The 8,673-nt window shown below is 36.7% G+C and overlaps 1 long non-coding RNA gene across 2 annotated transcripts in view; it reads right to left on the reverse strand.

Moving 5' to 3' along the window:
* The window catches only part of LOC110397708, a 55,214-nt gene extending 47,091 nt beyond the window's left edge, over positions 1-8,123 (reverse strand). For both annotated transcript variants that reach the window (XR_002437936.1, XR_002437937.1), the window contains exons 1-2: positions 7,997-8,123; positions 6,156-6,221 (exon numbers count right to left, since the gene is read on the reverse strand). This is a non-coding gene — a long non-coding RNA (uncharacterized LOC110397708). The remainder of the gene's footprint in view (positions 1-6,155; positions 6,222-7,996) is intronic.

Genomic DNA, 8,673 nt, shown 5'->3' on the forward strand with positions numbered 1-8,673 from the left:
AAAGTACTGCTAGCCTGACGAAGGGGGGAAATATACACATCCTGAACCCCCTGGAGGGAATATAAACATCTAGGTCTAGTAACTGTCCTTGTGATAACTCGAACATTCTGTCTCGCCACTTCGCCTCTCCATCCTAAAGCAAGCAAACCAACCCAGTAAGAGAAAGATTGCGATGACATCTAGCAACGGGAAAGTACAACTGCAGACGCCAAACAAGCACCCCGGAAGCCTCAACAACCAGAACTGAGAGACTATAAAAATAAAGAGCGGCTGGTGGCAGGTTGCGCCTTCTTGAGGAGTTGTGACTCTGCGACTCCCAGGGTGCCCAGCGCTGTTCTTTGCTTGTGTTTTTGCTTACTCGAATTAATAAATACTTTTCTATAATTTGACTTAAATTGTCAAATTTATGACAGTTAACAAGTGCATGCATTCATGTTGGCCAGTCACCAGTGCAGTCAGAAGACACAGCTAAGTGTGGACATCATGGTTGCCTCCTCCTGTAGGAAACATTTAATGTGGGCATTTTCCCTACTTAATTTTTCAGATTTCTACCAATTTTTCAACAGAACTCGTAGAAACTTCATCTTTTTGATACCTCCATCATTCTCTCAAACTGGGCTAAAATTGGCCAGTAAATCATGACTTACTGAGGAAAATAAGCACAGAGTGCCATTCCAAGAATATCTGAGGAAACCGGTTTTAAAACTATAGCAAGCATCAGTCCTGCTCCTCTATTTTAAAAGTGGAGGCAGAAGGAAAAAAAAAAAAAAAAAAAAAATCAAGAGAAGTAGCATCATTTCAGGTTACAGACTGAAAGTTGATTGATTAAGATAAGATGTTTTGCAAGTCCACAGCTAAAACTCTATCAAAAATAGGACCCGGAGCCATGTGGATATGTGTGACTGATAAACAGACTGTACACAAATTTGTAGCAGGTAAATACCTATGTTTTCTTGTCAAAGACTGTGCATGAGGATCTGTCAGGACAGCATAAGAAGCAGAGAAGTCTTTGACTCAGCATAAGCATTTCTCAGTAACAGCTAAAACACTGATGTGTTATCAACATCACTTTCATCCTAAACGCAAAACACCGTACCACATCAGCTTGATGATCTTTATGTTGTCCCTTCTAACTGAAATATTATTCTATTTCACTATGAAGAAAAATAAGTTTATCTCAGCCAAAACCAGACCAACTTGTTGGTTTAAATATCTCTTACATGTGTCATAACCATAAGCTATTTAGTTAGTTAATAAGGCTCTGTCAACCTCCCCAAATATTAACGAAGTTTTACTTTTTTGATGAGTTACGCATTTAAAAATATATATATTATTGTTGAGGTATCATGAATTAAATTTACATAAGCACTGGAAGATAGTGATAAAATAGTATAAAATATTTTGCCAATTATTTAAGTGTTCCATGTCTTATTTAACTTGCATTACTTTTTCCATGAAGATTGTATCTATTTGTTACTACTTTCCAAGATTTTTTCTTTCCTTCTACTGCAGAAGTTAGGACTTGTAAGTCCCACCTTCTCCTTAACTGCAGAGATTTATACCTTACTTAGAAACCCAGTTAGTCTTAGAAAGAATCATTGTCAGTAAAACTGGAGAACAATTTTTTCAACCATTGTGGTGTTGTCATCTGTTTACAGTAGTTTACATTTAAATGACCTGCTGGAACATTTCAGAGGAATCTGGATTATTTTTCAGGTGTGATAGAATTTATCTAAAATAATAGCTTTGCAACATGTGTCAGAAATCACCTGAGATGAAGTAATCTGTATCACAGGATACAGCAGAACATTAAGATACTTAGGAGGCCTCTTAAATATTTCCAGGTTAGATTTTCTTGATCTTGAATAGCTAATTCATTATTCGTTCAAACAGACAGTGGTACTGGATGTGCTTCACATGTTTGCTAAATGCATTTCACAACACAGCCTGGATTTCTGAACTACTTCCCCTTTTCTGATTCAAAGAATTCAGAGCTAAGTCTTCGGAGAGCATTACAAAGATTGCTTTCTTGCGCACTGGTACTGAGGTGCTTTGAAAGAAGAAAAATCTGCAATTTATTACCCACAGAAACTGCATACCTTATCATACTTACATGTGCGCTTTTAGATTACATATGCTACAACTTCTACCAACAAACTCAGTACAAACCAAAATACTGCTTTAAAGGGAATTTCTCTCATCTTTTTAAATGTTACGTGTGTTCTAGGAGAAGAAGGCATGGAAAGGAGTAACATATAGGGGAAGTTTTCCTTCAATTCTGATCTAAGTGTTCTTCATACATGTATTACAAAATAGAAAAGTGTATACTGTAAAGTATGTTATCTTACACTTTCAAAGTAGGTTGCCTATTTTGTCACTACATTCAATACACCAAAGATAACATTTATTGACATAAAAGAAGCTTAAGAACAAGATGTCTTTGCAAACTAGCTGTGCAGGGATTTGCAAACAATGTACCCTTGCTTTCAAAGTTACGCAGAAGCATACAAAGTCTTCTCTCTTGATGCCTGTAAACTTCCACCAGATAAGGCTTCAGTTACAAAGGATGATCAACAACTTGAACTTAGGAACTTTGGATTTCCTGTGCAGGCTGAATAGGCTAATAATTATTAACTTCTCTGCCCCGAGCAGCATAAAGTTGGAGTTAATTACACATACGATACATGATACAAAGGGGGGTTACGCACAAAGGGAACATGTATTAGGCAGACTGATCAGTCTGTGGCCTCCAAGTACTTCAGCCAATGAGGAAAGGAGGTGCGACAACTTGTTCAGGAGGTACAGACAAAAAGAAGAATCCGATCCCTGATACTTTGAGAAACCCTATGGGGAAAAGCCCTCCGTAGGCTTTCCTTTTATTCTCTCTCTCTTTTTGGGATAAAGATATTTGAGCAAGCTTATTTAAGCAAAAGTTTTCCCAACTTTTATGCACTTTTTTATTTCTTAGCTCACGAGGAACCCACAGAAATTGTTCTTCCTCTCGCCTCTCCATTCTGAATATCTCACTGTTATGAGAAATGGAACTTAACTTGTAGACTGTTTGCTAGGTATTCGCTATGCTTAGAAGCAGAAATTCTACAAGTGACAAGTGAAAGGTAATTCTGACATAGGCAAAATAGCTCAGTGTTCTTTTCAATATACCATATTATACATTTTTAATGCCACTTCTGCTAAGTCTTAGAAAGAAATGTTGATCTTTAGTGAAGTGGTCATAAAAGATGTTACTGAACAAACCATTTTAGTTTCTCTATGAAAATTTGATGAACTCCAGTAACTGCTAACTTCTAATATTAAATTAAACAAGGAATATGAATCTCAAAGACAATTTTAAATTTATAGTTTTGAAATATAAATCTTACCTACAGCTAATCCAAATTTGATCTGTGAGTAGTATAGGTTAGGTAAAGCAGTTTTAGGAATGAAAAAAAGACTGTAAAAAAAAAAAAGGAACATCAATAGAGCTTCTTCCCCCCCGCCCCTTAGCTCTTACTTTGTTTCAGGTTTTGGTTAAATAATCTTAGAGCTTTAAAAGAATTCTTTACTAAAGAAGCAAAACTTATGCCACCTTGCTAATTTAAGTATTTCATATAAGCTCTTCTTCACTTAGTAATACTAATTCGTCATGAGGAAGAGATTACTTTTACTCATGGAAATGTCCTAAGTAGCTGAACAATGCACTGAAATTCCTTATCAGCCATCTAAATATCGAGTTGATCAGGAAAGAGTTTTCAGAATAGGACTTGAATTTTAAGGTAATATTTGTACAGTAGCATACAGAAAAGGAAATCTTGAGTCTTTTCAAGCCATTTTACGGTTCTGACCAGCTGTGTTTCTTCAGGATTTATGAGACCTAGTTGTTTTTACATTTATGATATTTGAATGACTGGGGTCACTGTTCTCGGGCAACTGGATTTTAACCTCAAAATATTAAATATATCCAAGCTACCATCTTTTAAATGATTATAGGATTAGGCATTATGACTGTTTCTATCTCTAAAATTCAAATAATATTTTGAACTTCTATGGCAAGTAGATGCAGACATTAACTGCTATAATATTTGCTTGTTCTGAATTATTTGGATATTCAAATTTCAAGTGGTTTGAAAACAGTGTGATTTGTAAAAGTTTGTAGATACTAAGTTTATTTGAAGAGGCAAACAAAACACCTGTCTTATCAAACATGAAAGTTACCAGTTTGTTCAGGTATTCTCTTAAAGAATATGGAAGACTGTAAAAAGGATTTTTACAAAAGAAGGTATTGGCATTTGGCCAGAGCTTTTGTCTTACATCAGTTGTTTTCCATACCACACCAAAGTTCAAATCCTTACAGGGAATTATACACATATGTAAGTGCACTACTTATTTAGGATCATGACTCAGGGACACTGGTGTTGCAGTGTGGCATTTCTGGTCACTGGCACTTCCTTCCTTTCCCAAACTAGATCTTACAGTCAAACGGAGATCTACACTATAAATATATCTCTTTGCCCTTTGGACATTCTGGTTCTGGTTTCTGTGGAAGTTGGTTCTGAACTTGATTTGGTGAGTCGCTAAGTTCAGGAGCAGAATACGATGAGGTTTCTATGCTTACAGATTACTTGTTGACAGATATTTTACAGATCTCTGTAGGCTGATGATCTGATTCTTTTACAGCCCTGTGATGCCAGATCACATGCAAGGGAAGGAATTGCAGTTCAGGGGATCCACTCTTTTCAATATATATCCTGCATATTTTTCACTTTTCTCAGAAAATGAGAAATGAATTTAAACACTTCTTCACACATTACCAGTATAAGCATTAATATCCATTGAGCATTGGTAGATGCAGTTGACAGTCACCCAAGTAGGTTAATAACTAAGCAAGCAAGTTATGTTTTATGAAAGTAATATAACACAAACATAGTTTTTAATCAGCCTGAATAATGTCCGATATTAGAAATACATAGAACTGTATAATTCTCACCTTTGTCAAGACATAAATAGAATTAAGAGAAACATTGCTGTCTTTGGAGACCTGATTTGATATTTGGTAAACAGTCATTTTGGGGTGACAGCAGGTCTGAGGTTCTGACTGATCTCCTGAGTGATATGACTTGATGTTTACTGTAATCATTTAATTTAAAGCGACTTTCAAACATTAGTTCCTGATAAAAAGAATGCTACTGCTAATATATCCGCTTTTCAGAGTTGAAAGGTTCCCTGCAGTTTTATCAGTTAAGATAAAGCTGTTTTAAAGCTGCATACTTACAAGTATTACCTGTATGAAGATAACATAACGGCAAATATTCTTCTGTAGAAGATCAAATATGATATTGAGAAATGTAGGGCAATCAGGCAATAATGGTCTTTAAAACTGGAAAATACTTGATTAAGTCTCTAACTCAGAAAACTTTGCACATACTTTAGTCATCAATTCATCGACAAGGAATACTTAACCAGTGTAAGCATAAACAAATCATTCAACATATTAGAATCATCAATGACAGTTCAAGGCCTTCTTTCCACCTGGCTTTTCCTTGGAACATGCCTTTTCTCACACTCTCTTTATTTTCAAGTCAGTTAGTTTTATTCAGGTAACAGCAACAGACTTTGCTGCATACAAGCATGAGGTAAATATGTGGCTGTATGTTTTCTTTTAAGAAGGATAGAACTTCTTTGTATTTGGCAATGAGTGACAGTACTTCCTGGATTGCAAATCAAGTATGTACTTAACCCCCCAAAAACATGCTAATCTATACTACTTCTTTGACCCTACCATGGTACAAATATTTTAGAGTTTCATGAAAAGACAAATAACAGGATAAAAAGATAAATTCACATTTGAAAACTGAAGTATTCCTTGTAAACTAACAATTTGTTTTAATATCTAGTCATTTTAAGCAGTATAATTAGCAGTTCTCTTGCAGTTTTCCGATCTACACTTCTATATAACTGAACCAAATAATTCTTTCGAATGGTAAACCTACAGCTATGATCTTCTAGCATTCAAGCCTGCCTCACTTTTCTGCACTCATTTATAGCTGTGCAGTGCACAACAGAAGGCAACGATGGTACTACCTACTAGAATAAGAACACACTAGAAAATGCAGTCATTGAGATTTAACTTAGAATACAATACAGGAAACACAGCTCACCCTTTCCAAAGGCTGATGAAGTCTCGAGAAAGGTGCATCCACCAAACAGAGACACTGACCCCTTGCCTGCAAAGAATTAAATGAGGGTGAGGAGGGGTGGACCCAGGGTGCCTTGTTTGCACCTGAGTTCCCTGTGATAGCCGCACCATCTCACCAGGTGCTTAATCACTGGTTCAGGCCGTGACGTAGCAATTCCCCTACAATAGCTTTCTTATAAATAATTAAGGAGGGTGAGAAGAATTTAGATCTATTTGCCTGTCCTGATTTCCATGCTAGTCAAAAGCTGGAAGGTGGATCAACTTGACTGTATGCATCAGAAGAAAAGGCACAGTGAAAAAGCACAGCTGTCAAAGCTAAATATCATTTATTTTCTTTGATGAAATGGCAGCCCCAAATGTCTTGCTCTGTGCCTGAGAAGCTTGATGTAAACACTGAACGAGAAAGGCAACAGAGTGTAATGGTGGAAAAACTTACTCATGAGAATCCTCTGGGCAGATGAGCAATTGTCCAACATCACCCTCTGAGACCTCTTATGGAGGAGAGACCAGAGTCACAACACTGATATTTGGCCATCTTTGCCAGCATCTGCAGATGAGTCAACAAAACTTAATGGTTCGTGTTAACAAAGGTTGCTGACAAATCTAGAACAATCAGTGTGGAAACTCGACCTCTGTATTTTGCCAAGAGGAGATCATAGACCAATTAAGCCAGTGCAGTCTTTGTACCTTACCTAGGCTGAAAGCCAGATTGAAAAGGGTCATGGAAGTCAAAGATGCCAGATGGTGTAACAGCTGTCAAACATAAACTTCTCAGTCACCTTCTTCACTAGAGCAGTTTAGACAGAGGATGGAAATTGATAAAACTACCAATACAAAGCTTATGTCTCAAATGCAGGTGTGTAGCCAATTATTCAATGAATGCTAGCATTTAGCTTTTCTGTGTACCGATGGGAAAAATAAAGTTGATAACGCTTCTGACTATTTGATTTTATATTTGAAGAATAATTTCATCCTGCCTCATTTTATTATGCCTATCACAGTTAAAATATCCAGAATTCTTGGAGTTTAGCCATAGAATTCTTAGCACGAAAAATGCTTTTTTTTCTATTGATACTCCAATCTTGAGTCAGAAATCTGCAGTTTCCTTTCAGACCTGGATAATTTTATCAATTTGAAGATACCTGCTAGATGCTGTTTTAATTTTAGCAGTTCAGCTGGACAAAACAAATTCACATCTCCTTCTCTTATGATAGAAAACAAACCAATCAATCATATATATTACTATTTTGATGGATTCATTTATCCATAACACTATATTTGAGAAATAATTTTTAAAAAATGCTTATTAATCATCAGTTTTCAAAACACAGAAATTCACACAGTTACTCTATGTTCTTGTTCTATGACAGTGAAAAGTGAACTTCTTAAAAACAGGTTCTGATAAAAGCGTATTTCTTCTGAGGGCCACTGTGATAAATAGTGAAGAATTAGATGAAATTGGAATGGCTGCATTCCAGGCTGTTTCAACCCACTGCAGTTTAAAGAGTTCTGGTCTGGAAATGTCTGTGTATAGTTGGTAAATAAAGCTAGGTTGCTTCACATGCTCCAAAAATTTACAGTTCTAGCTGTTAGATGTTTAAGGTCATGTAAGAAGTAGGCACTTAAGCTGTAATTCCTAAAGTTTAAACCTCTTTAAGTCTGCAAAGAGAGCTAATCCATTAGGCCTTGAGATCCTCAAGTCAAAGCTAATACTGACAAAAAGCACTGACATCAGCCCAAAACATAGCAAGGTAAGAGATTTCCCCAGCTCTTGTAAAATAGCCTATTGATTAGAAAACCTACCCAAGAACCAGAAGGCTAGGATCCAGAGTTTCCCCAGTACGAGGGAGAATGTACTGACCACATTTACTTCCTTATGAAGGTGCCTGAACTGCACATCATACAAAATTGCAAATTGAATCATCCTCCCCGTTTCCTGTTGATATGAACTACTGAGTAGAAAGAAGTGTAGGCTGCAGTTTGAGCAGTAGGAGTGAGCTTGGGGAAACCTGGTGCTGTCAGTGTCAGCTCATGGCAGACAGTGATCCTGGTGGTCCTGTCACAGCTTTGGGGATTACTGTGAGTTTTACAGTTAAGCAGTTACAACTCACAAGCAGTGTTTGTGGTGTGGGCCTGAAGCCAGGAGATGTCTGCATTCAAACTTGGTATCAGACTGATGACCAGCTAAGGTGTTTAACTTACATAAAGGCCTTTACACACAGAGGCCTCTGAAGTTCTTTGAATTTCAGAGTAAGTTCTGTTCCCTTACAGTTACTTTACCATAGTTAGAGGATCTCTTTCGGAAAATGTGACTTGTAATATAAAATTTTCCAGTGAACAGCCAGCATAGAAATAGAGACACTATCAGATGGTCTACATTTCCCTAGCTGTGTGAGACATAGGTGATACATAGATACAGTTTTAAGTTAAGAAAACTCGACCCAGTAAACCACATTTTTGATAGGTATTCTATTTGTTTC

This window comes from Numida meleagris, chromosome 4, assembly GCF_002078875.1.
Source record: "Numida meleagris isolate 19003 breed g44 Domestic line chromosome 4, NumMel1.0, whole genome shotgun sequence".
NCBI classification, from domain to species: Eukaryota; Metazoa; Chordata; class Aves; order Galliformes; family Numididae; genus Numida; species Numida meleagris.